Raw genomic sequence first — 16709 nt, 5'->3', positions numbered from 1 at the left:
AGAGAGTTTTTGTTCTTCTGGTGGCCGTGGAACTATTACTTTTATCAAGGAACGGGACCGCGGCACATCTCCTACACGCACGGACTGTTTACTCCAGAGATCAGCTGATCGCCCTGATGCCGGCCGGCTCGCTGGCCAGACCCGCAGAAGTACCAGCTGAAATTTGGAGGAAAACACATCGGGGATGCAGAGGTCAAGGACAGAAGAGAAGAAAGAAGCGGAGGCTCGAAGCGAGGAGGAGGTATAAACCGTGTCTGCCGTCTATCGTAATGGGAAATGTGCGATCGTTATCGAATAAAATCGACGAGCTCTCAGCACTGTTACGGAGTCAGAGGGAATACCGAGAGTGTAGCCTGATGTGTTTCACCGAATCATGGATGCACCAGGACATTCCCGACGAGAATGCTTCCGTGGAAGGCTTCCACACTGTTCGGGCGGACACAGACAGCATCGCTAGCGGTAAGCGGAAAGTAGGTGGGCTTGCTGTTTTAGTTAACAACCGGTGGTGTAACCCTGCCAACATAACAGTCAAAGAAAGGATTTGTTGCCCGGACATTGAACAGTGTGCTGTTGGACTCAAGCCGTATTATTTACCCAGGGAATTCTCTCACGTCATCTTGGTGGCTGTTTATGTTCCTCCCTCTGCTAACCCCACAGCTGCATGTGACACTATCCACTCTGCCATAGCCCGGTTACAGACTCAGCACCCGAGTGCCTTTATTGTGATCTCGGGTGACTTCAACCATGTATTACTGGACAATACACTACCAACATTCAGACAATATGTGGACTGTCCGACCAGGGAAGAAAAAATTCTAGACCTACTGTATGCTAATGTCAAGGATGCATACAGCTCCTCCTCCCTCCCCCCACTTGGTAGGTCAGATCATAACCTGATTCACCTCACCCCCCGCTATGTGCCAATTGTGAGGAGGGAAACTGTGACCACGAGGACTGTTAGGAGGTGGTCAGAGGAGGCCTTAGTGGAACTACAGGGCTGTTTCGAGGTGACCGACTGGGAAACACTCTGTGAGCCTCACGCCGAGGACATCAATGGGTTTACTGAGTGTATCACAGACTACATAACTTTCTGCACCGACTCCATTGTTCCAGCTCAGACTGTTCATTGTTACCCAAATAACAAGCCGTGAGTGACTAAGGACATCAAAGCCCTCCTCAACAACAAGAAGAAGGCTTTCAGAGGGGGCAATAAAGAGGAGGTGAGGAAGGTCCAGGTGTTACTAAAGGACAAGATCAGAGAGGCTAAGGACAATTACAGGAGGAAGCTGGAGTGGAAACTCCAGCAGAACAGCATGAGAGAGGTGTGGAGGAGCATGAAGACCATCACTGGATTCAGGCCAACCAACAGCAGGGGAGCTGAGGGAGGTGAGGATAGAGCTAACGAGTTGAATCTGTTTTTCAATAGATTCGACACCACAGTGTCTGCTCCCACCCCCACAACCTCACCTGTAGTCAGCCTGGAATCCAGAGCCACACCACTGTGCCAGCCTCTCTCTTCACATGGCGCTGTTGCCTCCTGTGAGATTCCTGACACCCCTCCCCCACCCATCACCTTCACTCAATACCAGGTTGAGATGCAAATGAGGAGACTTCACTCAGGCAAGTCTGCTGGACCAGACGGAGTGAGTCCCCTCGTCCTCAAGACCTGTGCCCCCCAGCTGTGTGGAGTCTTTCATAAACTGTTTATGCTGAGTCTGAGTCTGCAGAGGGTACCAGTGATGTGGAAGACATCATGCCTCGTCCCTGTACCAAAGACACCACGTCCCAGTGGCCCCCAGGATTACAGGCCCGTGGCACTGACCTCCCACATCATGAAGACCCTGGAAAGGCTCATCCTGGACCAGCTGCGACCCATAGTAAGACCACATCTGGATCCCCTTCAGTTCGCTTATCAGCCTCGTCTCGGAACCATCATCTACCTGCTCAATCGTGTCTACACCCATCTGGACCAGCCGGCGAGCACTGTGAGGGTCATGTTTTTTTACTTTTCTAGTGCTTTCAATACCATCAGGCCGACCCTCCTGGGTGATAAGTTAGCAGCGATGCAGGTGGATGCTTCTCTGGTGTCCTGGATTGTTGATTACCTGACAGGAAGACCACAATATGTACGTCTCCCACAGTGTGTGTCTGACAAGGTGATCAGCAACACAGGGGCACCACAGGGGACTGTCCTCTCCCCCTTCCTCTTCACCCTCTACACCACAGACTTCAGCCACTGCACACAGACCTCCATCTTCAGAAGTTTTCTGATGACTCTGCGGTGGTTGGATGCATCAGCAGGGATGATGAGACAGAGTACCGGGCTGTGGTCGACTCCTTTGTCACGTGGTGTGAGCAGAATCATCTGCAGCTCAACGTGGCAAAGACCAAGGAATCGATCATGGACTTCAGGAAGACCAGGAAACACTTGACCCCTGTTTCAATCCAGGGGGTCAGTGTTGACATTGTGGAGGACTATAAATACCTTGGAGTACACATTGACAATAAACTGGACTGGGCTAAAAACACCACAGCACTTTACAGAAAGGGCCAGAGTCGTCTCTATTTTTTGAGGCGACTGAGGTCCTTCAACATCTGCCAGAAAATGCTCAGGATTTTCTATGAGTCTGTTGTGGCCAGTGCGATCCTCTATGCTGTTGCATGCTGGGGGAGCAGGCTGAGGGTCGCAGATGCCAACAAACTCGATAAACTGATCCGTAAGGCCACTAATGTTGTGGGAATGGAGCTGGACTCCCTCAAGGTGGTGTCGGAGAGGCGGATGTTGTCCAAGATAAAGACGATGTTGGATAACACCTCCCACCCACTCCATGACATGCTGGTCAGTCACAGGAGCACGTTCAGTGAGAGACTGAGATTACCCATAATGCACCACTGAACGACGCAGGACATCATTCCTGCCTGTGGCTCCCTGTACAACGCATCCACTTAACACACTGTTTACTGCTACAGCTACACATTTTTCTTTTTCAGCTATTTATTAATAAGTGACTTTATGTATATATATGTGTATGTGTGTGTATATATATATATATATATATATATATATATATATATATATATTGTACTATTCTTAGTTAGCGTATTGTCTGTCTTGTTAATGTTTGTTTATAATGGAGCACTGTAACAAAAAATAATTTCCCCCAGGGATCGATAAAGTATTCTGATTCTGATTCAGTGTTTAATGTTGTCCAGGTCTCCCACTGCAGAATGTATTTAAAAAAAATAAAAAAAAAAAAAGCTGAAGTGAGCTGACTCATTTATCTAATCTGATTTATCTGATTTCTCTATGAGTGCGTTATTACAGACATATCAAAATAAACGCAGGTCGCTCACAGATGAGGGCAAAAGATGGAAACGAGCTTTCAGAAATTATAACTTAATTGCCTCGGACTGTGTCTGCCAGATTGTCCATCTATCAGCAGTGATGCAGCAGATATCCCTGTCATCACTGTTTTTTTGTTTCTGAGCAGCTTTTTATGACATGCTGCTGCTGCTGGAGTGGTGGGGATGTGATAGCATGTTGTCCCAACACTCCCGCTGCCTCATTCTTCCAATCAAAAAAACTCGTCTGAACACCAATACAGGGTACCATTTCAAACAGACCAGAGAAAATGTAAAAAATATTCCAGACCAGCTATCCTCTTGTCTGAAGGTTGAATCGCTTGGAAATTATTTATGAATATATATTTTTCATATTGCAGGTTTTAATTTAATGCGTTATTAAAACTTTATTGATTACATAAGCATTCTCAGCGTTAAGAAGGTGGAATATAAGTCTGGATAATTAACTTCTTTTTGGTCACGTCAGTAAGCTTATGTGTAATAAGTGTGCTGGCCTGCAGGAGCGCGCTCGTGTGCACATATGTTTACAGCAACTCAGTGTATGTAAGTCTGGCAGCTATAATGTTTGATTTTAAATGTGAGTAAACTTACACTACTGTATACTGTCAAGTTAATAAGTATTTGGACAATGACACACAGCTTTTATTTAAATGAGATATTATTTAAATAATACCTATACACTGTCCTCCATGTTCAGAGGCTACATTAATTTTTTTCTCATTCTTTCACTTTCACACAACTCCTGCAACCAGTGAAACAAGATGTTTCTGCTTGGAATGGTGAGATTCCCATGGACACTGTGGAAACATGAGTGCCACAGTTACAAGGTTAAATTTTGGTGCATCAACATCTCCAGGGTAGTGTTTTCTGGAATAATAACCTTTCCAAGAGGAAAAGACTCCTGGTGGAAAGTGGATCCTCTTTGTAGTTTGTCTGCATCAGCCAGTCTTTCCTTCTGTGGTTGCTGGGTGATAATTGTGTTCACAAAAGACATTTAAGCTGGCAATGAAAATATCACATCCAAATATCACACTGACCCTCAGCAGCTCTGTCATCACCCGCTGGACAACATCCTCTTTGTTCTTCACACACAGAGGACAAGACACGGGTGCAGGACAGAAGACAAGAACTAAATGAAAGGAAAAGCTAAAGGTTTGGGGTTTTTTTTTAAATAGAATAGAGTGATGGGGAGAGATGTGGAGACTCAGATGATGGTGTAAGGAAGGCAGCGCATTGGTAAGATTTTTTTATCATTTTTATTGTTCCTCTGACAGATCCAGAGCATTGCTATAATCATTAAAAGCTCGTTTGTATTTTCCCAAACTTCACTTCCTCACTATTGATTAGATGTCTCACTTGTGTTCCAGTGATTAGAGTCACAGTTAGCATTCTTGAGCCTGCTGACCTCAGCATATAGTTGTCATGATCGGTAAAGTTTACTTTGTTTGGCCCTCATCTTGTGTCACCTTTTGTGACATGATACATGTGTGTTCCTGCAGAGACAGCTGGTCCCTCTTGTGTTCATCAAAAAAAGTATGATATTAAAGAAATAAAGATAATGTGTAATTAATTGTTTTTATATGACACTTTCATTTAAAAACATGTAAGTAACGTTGATGTGCATTCACTTTGTTGTACCACGAACTAATTCTGAGCATCGTTTGAGCACAGTAATTATTCAGGCAGCTGCTTGTAGTCTCCAGCTTAAATGTCTGCATCTTGTTCCAGGTCCAGGAGCTGCCGCTGTAACATTCAACAAGGTGGTGGACACTGGGGAAAGTGAGCCATTGAGCTAAAGACGTCCTATCAACATGGTGGGACTCAGCTTTTAAAAGGAGAGGGGGGGCTTTGATGGTTGGCGATGCAGAAACTCAGGTGTGGGAGGGTTTTTTTGAGGCCATGGAGCATAATTTCAAGTCAGCCATGAAGAAACACTTCAGACAGGTCAGGAGGGATATCTGTTCTGCATATAGCAGGAATGTAGTGCTGCTAACCTGAGGATGCAGATGTAGAAGGATCCCTTTAACGGTCATTGGCAACAGGGCTACTCATTCAATTAAATTCAGTTCAATTTTATTTATATAGCGCCAAATCACAACAACAGTCGCCTCAAGGCGTTTTATATTGTACAGTAGATCGTACAATAATAGATGCAGAGAAAAACCCAACAATCATATGACCCCCTATGAGCAAGCACTTTGGCAACAGTGGGAAGGAAAAACTCCCTTTTAACAGGAAGAAACCTCCAGCAGAACCAGGCTCAGGGAGGGGCGGGGCCATCTGCTGTGATTGGTTGGGATGAGAGAAGGAAGACAGGATAAAAGACATGCTGTGGAAGAGAGACAGAGATTAATAACAGATATGATTCAATGCAGAGAGGTCTGTGAACACATAGTGAGTGAGAAAGGTGACTGGAAAGGAAAAACTCAATGCATCATGGGAATCCCCGGCAGCCTACGTCTATTGCAGCATAACTAAGGGAGGATTCAGGGTCACCTGGTCCAGCCCTAACTATATGCTTTAGCAAAAAGGAAAGTTTGAAGCCTAATCTTAAAAGTAGAGATAGTGTCTGTCTCCTGAATCCAAACTGGAAGCTGGTTCCACAGAAGAGGGGCCTGAAAACTGAAGGCTCTGCCTCCCATTCTACTTTAAATACTCTAGGAACAACAAGTAGGCCTGCAGTGTGAGAGCGAAGTGCTCTAATAGGGTGATATGGTACTACAAGGTCATTAAGATAAGATGGGGCCTGATTATTTAAGACCTTGTATGTGAGCAGCAGGATTTTGAATTCTGGATTTAACAGGAAGCCAATGAAGGGAAGCCAAAACAGGAGAAATCTGCTCTCTCTTTCTAGTCCCTGTCAGGACTCTTGCTGCAGCATTTTGGATTAACTGAAGGCTTTTCGGGGAGTTTTTTGGACATCCTGATAATAATGAATTACAGTCGTCCAGCCTGGAAGTAATAAATGCATGAACTAGTTTTTCAGCGTCACTCTGAGACAGGATATTTCTAACTTTAGAGATGTTGCACAAATGGAAGAAAGCAGTCTTACATATTTGTTTAATATGTGCGTTGAAGGACATGTCCTGGTCAAAAATGACTCCAAGGTTCCTCACAGTGTTACTGGAGGCCAAGGTAATGCCATCCAGAGGAAGAATCTGGTTAGATACCATATTTCTAAGCTTTTCAGGGCCGAGTACAATAACCTCAGTTTGATCTGAATTAAGAAGCAGAAAGTTAGCGGCCATCCAGGTCTTTATGTCTTTAAGACATTCCTGCAGTTTAACTCATTGGTGTGTGTTATCTGGCTTCATGGACAGATAGAGCTGGGTGTCATCTGCATAGCAGTGAACATGTATGCTATGTCTTCTAATGATGCTGCCTAAGGGAAGCATGTATAATGTAAACAGAATTGGTCCTAGCACTGAACCCTGTGGAACTCCATAATTAACCTCTTCAAATAAGCCATTCCTCTGCAGATGATCTGTTAGCTGTTTGACAACTACTCTTTCAAGGATGTTTGATATGAAAGGAAGGTTGGAGATTGGCCTATAATTAGCTAAGACTGCTGGGTCTAGAGATGCTTTTTGAGTAAAGGTTTAACTACAGCCAGCTTGAAGGCCTGTGGTACACAGCTGATTATTAGAGATAGTTGATCATATTTAAGATTGAAGCATTAATTAATGGCAGGACTTCTTTGAACAGTTTTGTAGGAATGGGGTCTAAAAGACACGTTGATGGTTTGGAGGAAGTAATTATTGAAGTTAACTCAGAAAGATCAATCAGAGAAAAAGAGTCTAAATGAATATCAATAGTACTGAAAGTAGCTGTAGATAATGTTACATCTACTCATCTGTCTCAGGGTTAAGGAGGCAGGATCCAAAGTGGATTTAGAATGGATTTAGTTTTGTGTAATTTGCCATTTACACAAAACTCAGGCTCAGGATATTGGAGGTTGAACTAACTCGTTATCTTTTTAAGAAGATTTGAGTGTGCATGAGCATTTGTAGGGTGGTGTGGTGGTTAGCACTGTTGGCACTGGTAATACAGCAAGAAGTTCCTGGGTTTAAACCAAGACCTTTCTTTGTGTGGTTTGTATGTCCTCCTCTTGTCTACCCTGGATTCTCACTTCCTCCCACAGTCCAAAAACATCCAAAGACTGTGAAAAGTGAACTTTAAATTGTCCATAGGTGCTAATTTAAGCATGAGGTGATGTGAAGATAGTGAGATATTCCTGTGTTCCTTGGTTTTGCCAAGGGTTATAGGTAATGAAAGTTTCTTCTTCATAGATAATATGTGGCACGAGTAGACTGCCAGTTTTGTCCATCTGTTCCATTATATCTACATTAGCTTGTCAACTGATAAAAAATTTAATGTACAGCATATAAATCACACTGTTAGTGGAAATTTGGTAACAGTAATCATAATGTTCTTGATTGAAGTATTGTCATATTTTGAGGTATTTGTGGATTTTCCCCTTAGAGCTGAATGCTGTTTTCAGTTTGGATTAGTTTTGTTCATGCAAACTACCTGCAAAGTTACATTAATATTAGCCTCATTTGTAACATGTGTGAAATGATAATAAGTAACTCTTAGCATGAGGGTGTGACAGTCATACTGTGTAACTATTGTTCTAAAGTGAATACCACGTATATGATTTACCTAACAGACCTATTGCTGGAATGAGACAATTCTACTACAACAGCAAAAACAACATGCAAGTCACCAAAGTTCTTTGGGTAGTCTCGTGCACAAGGGAGAGAACCGTGATGAGCGCTGTTCCTGCCGCTCGAACCCCAGTCACTCTCAGTTAGCTCCATCGTAGCGCTGCTCTTTATTGTGGTTACATGAATTTTTGCACGAGGTTACATGAATATGCATAAGTTCATTAACATATGCCATCTTACATAGGCATACATGTGAACAAAGAGTACCGTCTGTGTGTACGTGTAGGTATACATGTGTGTGTGTGTGTGTGTGTGTGTGGGTGGGGGTGGGGGGGGGGGGCATACTATTTCATGGTATGCTACTTCATACCATACCATGAAATAGTAAGAGAATAGTATTAGTAAGTCTTTGCAGACTACTAAGGATCACACATCCTATCACTACACAATCGATTATACACCTCTAAGCATATATGATTATATATTTCTAAGCATAAATGACAATCTACAATATAAACCTAACACTAACCACTGACTGACTGATGAATTACCCAAAGACAAAATGTTGATCATGATGTAACTGATTGCAAGAGTGACTTCACGGAGGGCTGCTGAAGAACAAATAGTTTTTTGTTTGCCAAATGAGCATACTTTTTCCTTTGTGTTTCTGCATTTGATCTGTTTTGATTCCTTGACAGCTGGATTGAATGTGATGACAGCTCGGGGCCTGCGATGCTCTGTGTGTGTCATCTGTAATTGGTAACGCTTGATTTTCCTGTTTCAGAGGCAGAAAACCAGAGCAACAATCTGTCTGTGCACAGGCAAACAGTCAAGCCATCAACATGAGTTTTTTTTAAGATGTAAGGAGTAAGAAGAGGGAATATTGCAACTGATATATCAAACCTAGACTCAATGAAGTCAGTATGAGACAGGAATTCTCTGTCTTGATTACTCTAACGCTTACACGCAAGTGTATGAGCTAATTAAGGGAGAGCTAGAGTGGAGGAAAATCAGACAGGCAGGTATGCCAATGGGATGAAGAAGACTTTAGACTTCATAAAGAAAAGCGAGCAAATTGACCTCCTGAATGAAGGAACTGTTTCATTACATGTCCCCTGGGTGTGCAGGGTAATAAGGTTAAAGCTAGGGGCACACACTACAGGATTAAAAGACACTGAGGCAGGATGGAAATGAAGTCACTGTAGCACTGCAAAGACTGTGTTGTAAAACACCCACAAAACAGATCCCGCACTGCCTCTAGTTTGAATTTAGCTCACGAGAACGACAGAAAATTAGATCACATGTTGTAGACAAGACTCTTTCACCACAAGTAGGACTGTAAAACTACGGCAAAAATTATGCTGTCAGTAAGTCTCCTCCTTGTTGACTTTAAGCATAGAAGCTGCAGAGGGGAGCTCTCACTGCCATACTGTCAGACTGTTACATGTCTGCCTTCTGGAGCATTATTCCATATTTACAATGAAATTATTTTAATTATTGTCACTTATTTAGGTATTAAAACGCAACAACAAAGAGATGCAAATCAAAACTGAACTCATAGTTTTTTTAATTCTCTGATTTATTCCTTCTAAAAAGTGCTGGGATTTACATTAGGTTTGAAAATCTCACACTGTCTGTGCAGTAGTGAATGATAATGATATCATGCAGTTTTTTAGTTTGCCTATATGGAGACATGTATACATGAAAAAATGAAACCCACTTTTTTGGACACAGGAGCGGTACAGGCGTGTCAAAACACAGCCAGCTGCAGCCAGCTGCTGTCTGCTTGGATTTACTTGTTAATCAGAGTAATGAGACTGGACCAGTCAGCTATGTTTGTGCTGTGGGCTCCTTATTAATGGAATTATCTGACAAATAATATGGCTAACCCCCCAGACTGGGGCTTTTTCCCCTCTGCATTCTCACTGGTGTTACTTTGCTCCTTCATGCTCAGAACTAGCTCTTGCTTGCTGACCTGTTTAACTTTGCCCTCTCACCTGTTTCCAGTAACTCTTCCAGGAAAAAGTGGGCTGACGTTTCCTCTTTGACATTCCTGTGTTCTTGTGGACTTTCCTGAATCCAAATCTGCTCTCACTCAAATAGCTAACCAGCTAACTCCTGTCAAAGGAATTCTCACCTGCAACGTACCTGCCTGCTCATGCTCCACCACTCTCTCCTCATTTCCACTGAGCTTCTCCAGACAATCATCCCTCCTCAGACTGTTGGTAAATATAACCAAGTAAGATTTAAACTCCACTATCTCCAGTAATTAAGATTAATCCTTTGGCAAAATCTAAATCTTGTTTCTTCTCCAACACACCATCCCTACTGCATACTTGTGCTCACTTTCATGCATAATTATCGGCTGCCTGTTCTAGTGTTCATAACTTTGAAGTTCCTGTAAACGTACCTGTTTAAACATTTGTTAGCCTTCTGTCATAGGGTCCTATAACTCTAGCTTTCAGTGCTCACAGTTTCAGTGATTGGGGTGGCTGTAGCTCAGGAAGTCGAGCAGGTCATCTACTGATTGAAAGGTTAGTGGTTCGATTCCTGGCTCCCCCAGTCTGCATGCCAAGTATCCTTGGCCAGATACTAACCCCAAGTTGCTCTCTGAAGCATTCATTGGAGTATGAATGTTAGTTAGGAAGCACTAAAAAGCAGAAAGTGAATGTGGTATGTTGAACATAGTGCTTTGAGTACTCCAGGAGAGTAGAAAAGCTCTATATAAGAATCAGTCAATTTACAATCCTGTGACAGTAGAGATGGCACTGCAATCTGTTTGAACTCTTCTTTATGCCACACTGTACCGCTGTTATTTCAACTTGAAAACTACCATTAACTAAATAAAAGGGGGGGGGGACACTTGGAGGACCTGGTTCTACAGGAGCCTCGCAAAAATGTTATAAATGATCCTACTGAATATTAAACACACGTCTGACCAGCTACATCAGATGTTCAGGATTAGGGTTATTTCAGCTGGTTGAATGTCAGTTATGAACCAGCACTGCTGTCCACAAAATCCCACAGTCATTCATGGTTTGTTGGTTTTGCAATTGATGATGCAGCTGCTGTGATGTTGATGGAGAGAAGCAGCCACACTCCTGAGTGGAAAGATTAACTTTAACCTGACCGTCATTCACTACATTATTAACAAGTTAGAACCTGCGGCCCATGATGCTGCAGTTACATCACAGAACAAAGTCGTTTTCAAATATTTATTGACTCTTAAACTCCAAAAGTCTACCGATGATCTCAGTAAATGGGACAGGGTCATGTCCTCCCCTTTTTTGGATTTGTGGGACAATGAGCTGTAGATGATGCTCTGCTGGAAAAGACTGATCTACTGTGGTGGAATATTTATTCATTCTTTCTTTAAACCTACATCATTCTGTACTGTTACATTTTTAAATGATTTCACATTAAATATTTATATTAAATAGTACAACTGGTCAAACAGCATTAAGTGGTGGAAGGACATAATTCTAGCATCTTAAGCCATTTGACTTGTTGTGTTTGCGTAAATACTGTGGTTATATTTTTAATCTCTGACTTTTATTCAAGTTCATAAATTGACTACATCTGTTTTTTATTAAAACGAGTTACAACTATGCTACTTTTATCACATGAGCAAGAAGAATGTTTTGGGGGGATTTGACGGGTAAATGCTGTCAGTTTAAGTACACATTGTGGGTCAGTCAGTGTGGCCACAGCTCCTGTGGTTGCCTGACAGGCAGAGATACGGTCCATTAGTCGAAAAATGGACTAAACAGCACATAAAAGAGTCTCTGACACAACCACAGTGACTTAATGATTGTTATTTTTTCTGCAGAGTATGAATTAATTGCTACCAAAAAAAAAGGCTGAAGGCTGAATTGTAGAGTGTGAGATTTTAAAGCTTAGCTTAAAGGAGTGATACACATTAACTTTGTTAGGAACAAAGAAATACAGGAGATGAATGATGATTACGTAGTATGTTAGGACTCATGCCTATTGAAAAAAACAAGGACCGCAGTGCTGCAGCATGCTGAAAAGACGAGCGCCTCAGTAGAAGCCTGGACGCAGCACCAGGGTTGATAGTCATAACACTGTCACAGATTAGTGGGCTTTGTGATTAAGCAGGCAATGTGAAAATATCACAGGTGGGAAAACAGAAATATACAATCAGCTCTACACTGTAAACCCGTATTAGTTGACTGAACTCAAAACTTTTGTGGAAACTGATTACCTCAAAAGATTTAAGTACACAAACTCATCTCTTCTAAGTATGGGGGTACTCAAAATTTGTATTTATTGTTAACCTAAAAATTTAAAATTATATTTTATATTTTATTAATTGAGCTTTACTCAAAGACTGTATACTTTAATTTCAATATTTTTGTATTTCTTGTAGTTTATTATTTTGATGCAACACAATGCAATTATATTACAACCTAAACTCAAATTATATGATTATTAATTAAAAGATATTTATGTTTCAATGTTTGAGTATAGACTACTAAAAAAAAAAAGTACAGAAATTCAGTTACTTTACATTTTGTTTATTTAACATTTTTTCATGAAAATTTAAAAACATCACAAATGTTTTTATAAAACCACTAACATGGACATGGGCACCATAAAGTGAGCATTATAAATTCAGTGTAGAACATTTATCTTTTTATAAAATCACAAAGAACGACATCAGTCCTAATTGCAACTTTCACAAAATACACAAAAATGCAAAACAAAAAGTCAAATACTAATCACTTTTTTTTTTTAAATAGAAATGAAAAACAATTTTTTAAAATGGGTACAAAGACGATCAGCTTCCAAATAACCAGAACAGGCAGTCAAGTATAGGAAAATTAGATAAACTGATGGAGTTAAATCCACCCAAAGCCTGTAGTAAACTTAGAGTGCTTTAAATAAAGTGCTTCAAACAAAGTGCTCAGTAACAGAGTGCATGTCCTAACAAACATTGCCTTATATTCTTTAAGAGCATGTAGGCAGGGGTTTCAGGGGTTTGCCGTCATCAAGCCCCATGAAGATATTTTGGACAAAGGCAAATGTGTGAACCAGCTTCCTGGGGTCGTCTAAATGCAGAGCATAGATCAAGCCAAACAATAAAGCAAATGCATCTGCAAATCTGGGAATATCACGCATCACCCTAGTCGCCTTTCACCACAACAGCCATGCTTGAGGGCCGTCGGTAACCACAGTGAGAAGGGCAACTGGAGTGTCAATTAGGGTCGACTCATCCAATGCGTCCGCCTGGAATAGACACAGTATAGCGCTTTACACATTCAGTCATCCACCCATTCACACACTGGTGATGACAAGCTACATTGTAGCCACAGCCGCCCTGAGGCGCACTGACAGAGGCGAGGCTGCCGGACACTGCGGCCAGCGGGCACTCTGACCACCACCAGTATGCAACGGGTGAAGTTTCTTGCCCAAGGACACAAAGACCGAAACTGTCGGAGCCAGGGCTCGAACCGGCAACCTTCCGATTACAAGACAAACTGCCAACTCTTGAGCCACGATCGCCCCAATTAACTAAGTAAGGTTGGTTTGAGAGAATGAGACAAGCATGACCTGTAATCTAGCAAAACATTCAGCAGTGTAGTGGGTTACTTTGTAACGAGTTAGGGTACTCTACTTTTTTGAAAAATGTACATTAACTAAAGCTAAAGTGTTAGCTTCTTGCACTACATAATTTGTATGTTTGTTATTTTTCTAAAAAAAAGTAATTTTTTATTTCATGACTTTATCTCAAAAAGAAACTAAATCTCGACTTCAGCCTGGTTTTGGGGCCACCTGCAGCATAGCCGAAGTGCTGTGATACGCCTGTGCCCTGCTCCTGACCCTGTGTGTGTGTTTATGTGTGTGTGTGAGGGTTTTCTAAAGAGAGGGTATTTTGCTTGTACAATTTGGTAGCTGCTAGGGTATTAAATTGTATTTTAAAAAATCCATGGCATTTTATCTCACTGGCAGAATTTAAGTGATGCAAAAATACACTTACATTACATGTCTTAAAGAATTCTGGGTCCTCCTCCCGCAGGTATACAGGAAAGGCACGAAGCACTGCAGTGCGTTTCACGTTGATATCAGGCGCCTCCTAAAAAGGGAAAAGAAAAGTTCATTTAACGCAAAGTTTTCAGGTGTCATTCTTTGGGGAGAATACATGTTTATGAAACTGCATGACATCGGACTCTACTAAATTTTGGAGACATTTCTTTTAAGATACAACCTTTCTGTCTCTTGTGACAAAGAGTCTGTTTCTTAATCATTTGACAAAAACCCTACACAATATTTTAAAATAGTGTTCTCCAGATCTATATAGAACATGGGGTTCAAAGCAAGGAAAAATTGTGTGTTTATCAGTGAAACTTTTAATTTGTGTTAATTTTATCATTATCAATATATGAAATCTGCACCTTAAGGGACTTAATGAATGGTTTCTTCTAAAAATTAGAAATGATTGAGTCATTTCACATCATATGAAAATATTAATTTTTAATACAAATTTGGCCCTACAAAAATGGAAACTCAGTAACAAAGATAATGGAGATTCTCTAAACACGAGCGAATATCACAGTAAAATTGTTGATTGGGATTTACACATTGGATGTATCCTCAGTGATTTGGTACAATTATACAATATTATTTTATAAGAACTGAACAACTGATGAAACAACTTACTTATGTGACCACATATGAAGTGTTATAACTTACCACAAAAGGTGAACTGTGCCACTGACCCTTGGTAGATCTGCACATGATAAAAAAAAAAAATGCATTATAAATACTAACACAGCTATTAATAATTAAACTGGCGGGGTACATTTAAGATGTTAATGTCACAAAATAAAATAGACTGGTAGAAAGAAGTACAAGGTAATGGTAATGGGGGGAGCCATGAAAATATATCTTTTCAACATGATTCAGTGTGACAAAGCAGGGGCATGATTAAAAAAAAAAAAAACAGGTCTTTTAACCTAAAAATGTTTTAATGGCCATGAAGAAAGGACTCTTCAATAGATCTTTCAACTCACCTGTGTTTACTGTCTCCACCTGAAATTAATTGCAGTCTGAATTTTTTCTTCTTCTGTCTTTTTGTCTTCGGTCTTCAGCCTTCAGCCTTGGAAGAAAAAATAAAAATATTGAAAACCTTATCAGCACACTAAATATACAACACCTTGCTATATTTCAATTGTTTTAGATAGAAGTTGCCACTGCTAGCTAAGTCACTTTTGAACGATGCTAATGAGAAGAAAAAAAAAAACCTGCCGAACAATGAGGCTGCTGTTGTAAAAACGCCAACTTTCTTGCGTTGGCAATGGGTCGTTAAAATATCACTAAGACACTTTCTTTATGTGCAATTCTTATTAAAACTGTGTTTTAATCGGTTAAAACTGTAAAACTAACGACATCATCGGTTTGAAAAAGAGCGCGAACAACAGCGAACAACTACTCACCACCTGGGTCTGTGCTTTTTAAAACAACAGCGCATTCGAAAACAAGTTATTGGCTGCAACATATTAATATACTTGCTTTTTTTACGGAAAAAATAAACATAACGAAGGTTCCGTTTTACTTACAAGTTTCTCCAAATGTGCTCTCCAGTCGCTCGAGAAGGGCAGCCATATTGAACAGAATTTTCTGTCAACGTCGTTCAAGTTAGAGAGAAAACGTACACATGCGGAGCTCGGAAAAAAAACATTTACTCAAAAATCATAATTAAGAAAGCAGTATTTACTCTTAACTTCTAAGCCATGTACAATTATAACTGTTTGAATCGTTAACAGAACAGAAAAGTTTTAAGTTCTTTCAACTTTGTGAGGAATTTCAATTGTTATATCCACAAACTTTATAAGTCAGGTAGACTGTTGGGGTTTACAGTGTAATGAGTATCAGTTAACCTGAGTGAATCACATTTGACTTGTTGCTGAAAACGAACCTCACACTGATGACAGTATTCGTGATTACCAGCAGTGATATTAATCTGCAATCTCAGCAAAGATATGAATAATTATGAACACGTTCAGCAACTAGTGTAAAAACACATTTGGTTAATAATACAAAAGTAAAAAGTGATACTAGTCTGAGATGTAATGATTTAATAAGAAGCTTTGAATCTTCTTTTCCTTGATGAAAGTCCAATGACAACCACGACTAGTAGCACTGCTTTGAATTCTTCACTGATTGGATCTGTAAAGTAACTTTCAAGGTTCAAGGTTCAAGGTTCTTTATTTGTCACATGCATAGTTATACAAGTATAACACACAGTGAAATGTAGCCTGACACGCTCCTCGACATGTGCAAAAATGGGGGGGGGGTAGAGGAAGAACATTATATATATATATATATATAAACAGTATATACATTGGGTGAATGTGCAGTAGTAGCAGCAAGCAGGTGAATTCTGTACATTAATATGAATAGTTAGTTCACCTTCTAGTTTTTGGTGTGTTACAAAATGATTTTGCATCTTTGACAACAGTCTGAAATCCTGGGCCATGAACAATGCAACCGAGCTTTTTCACTAAACCAGCGGACAGCCTCTGCACAGGGTGCAGCGCTGAAAGGGAATTTTTGATGTGTTTTCTTTGCCAAAGCAAAGGTTACATTAAAAAGAAAAAAACTGTCTCCCATAGAAGACTGTTTGAGAAAGTGAGAGCTTTTTCACTTGGTCGAGGT

The 16709-nt window shown here is 40.7% G+C and overlaps 1 long non-coding RNA gene across 1 annotated transcript; it reads right to left on the bottom strand.

The window, feature by feature from the left end:
* Positions 1-13210: 13210 nt before the first annotated feature.
* Positions 13211-15687, bottom strand: LOC146382201 (uncharacterized). The gene is made up of 5 exons (XR_014800628.1): positions 15611-15687; positions 15065-15143; positions 14745-14781; positions 14032-14127; positions 13211-13280 (listed from the first exon to the last, which is right to left on the bottom strand). It is a non-coding gene; the product is annotated as an uncharacterized LOC146382201 (long non-coding RNA).
* Between the last annotated feature and the right edge of the window lie 1022 nt (positions 15688-16709).

The sequence above is a fragment of the Perissodus microlepis genome, chromosome 7, assembly GCF_051167445.1.
Source record: "Perissodus microlepis isolate ML-2025 ecotype Zambia chromosome 7, ASM5116744v1, whole genome shotgun sequence".
Taxonomy (NCBI): domain Eukaryota; kingdom Metazoa; phylum Chordata; class Actinopteri; order Cichliformes; family Cichlidae; genus Perissodus; species Perissodus microlepis.
This window is presented reverse-complemented; position numbering and strand designations above follow the sequence as displayed.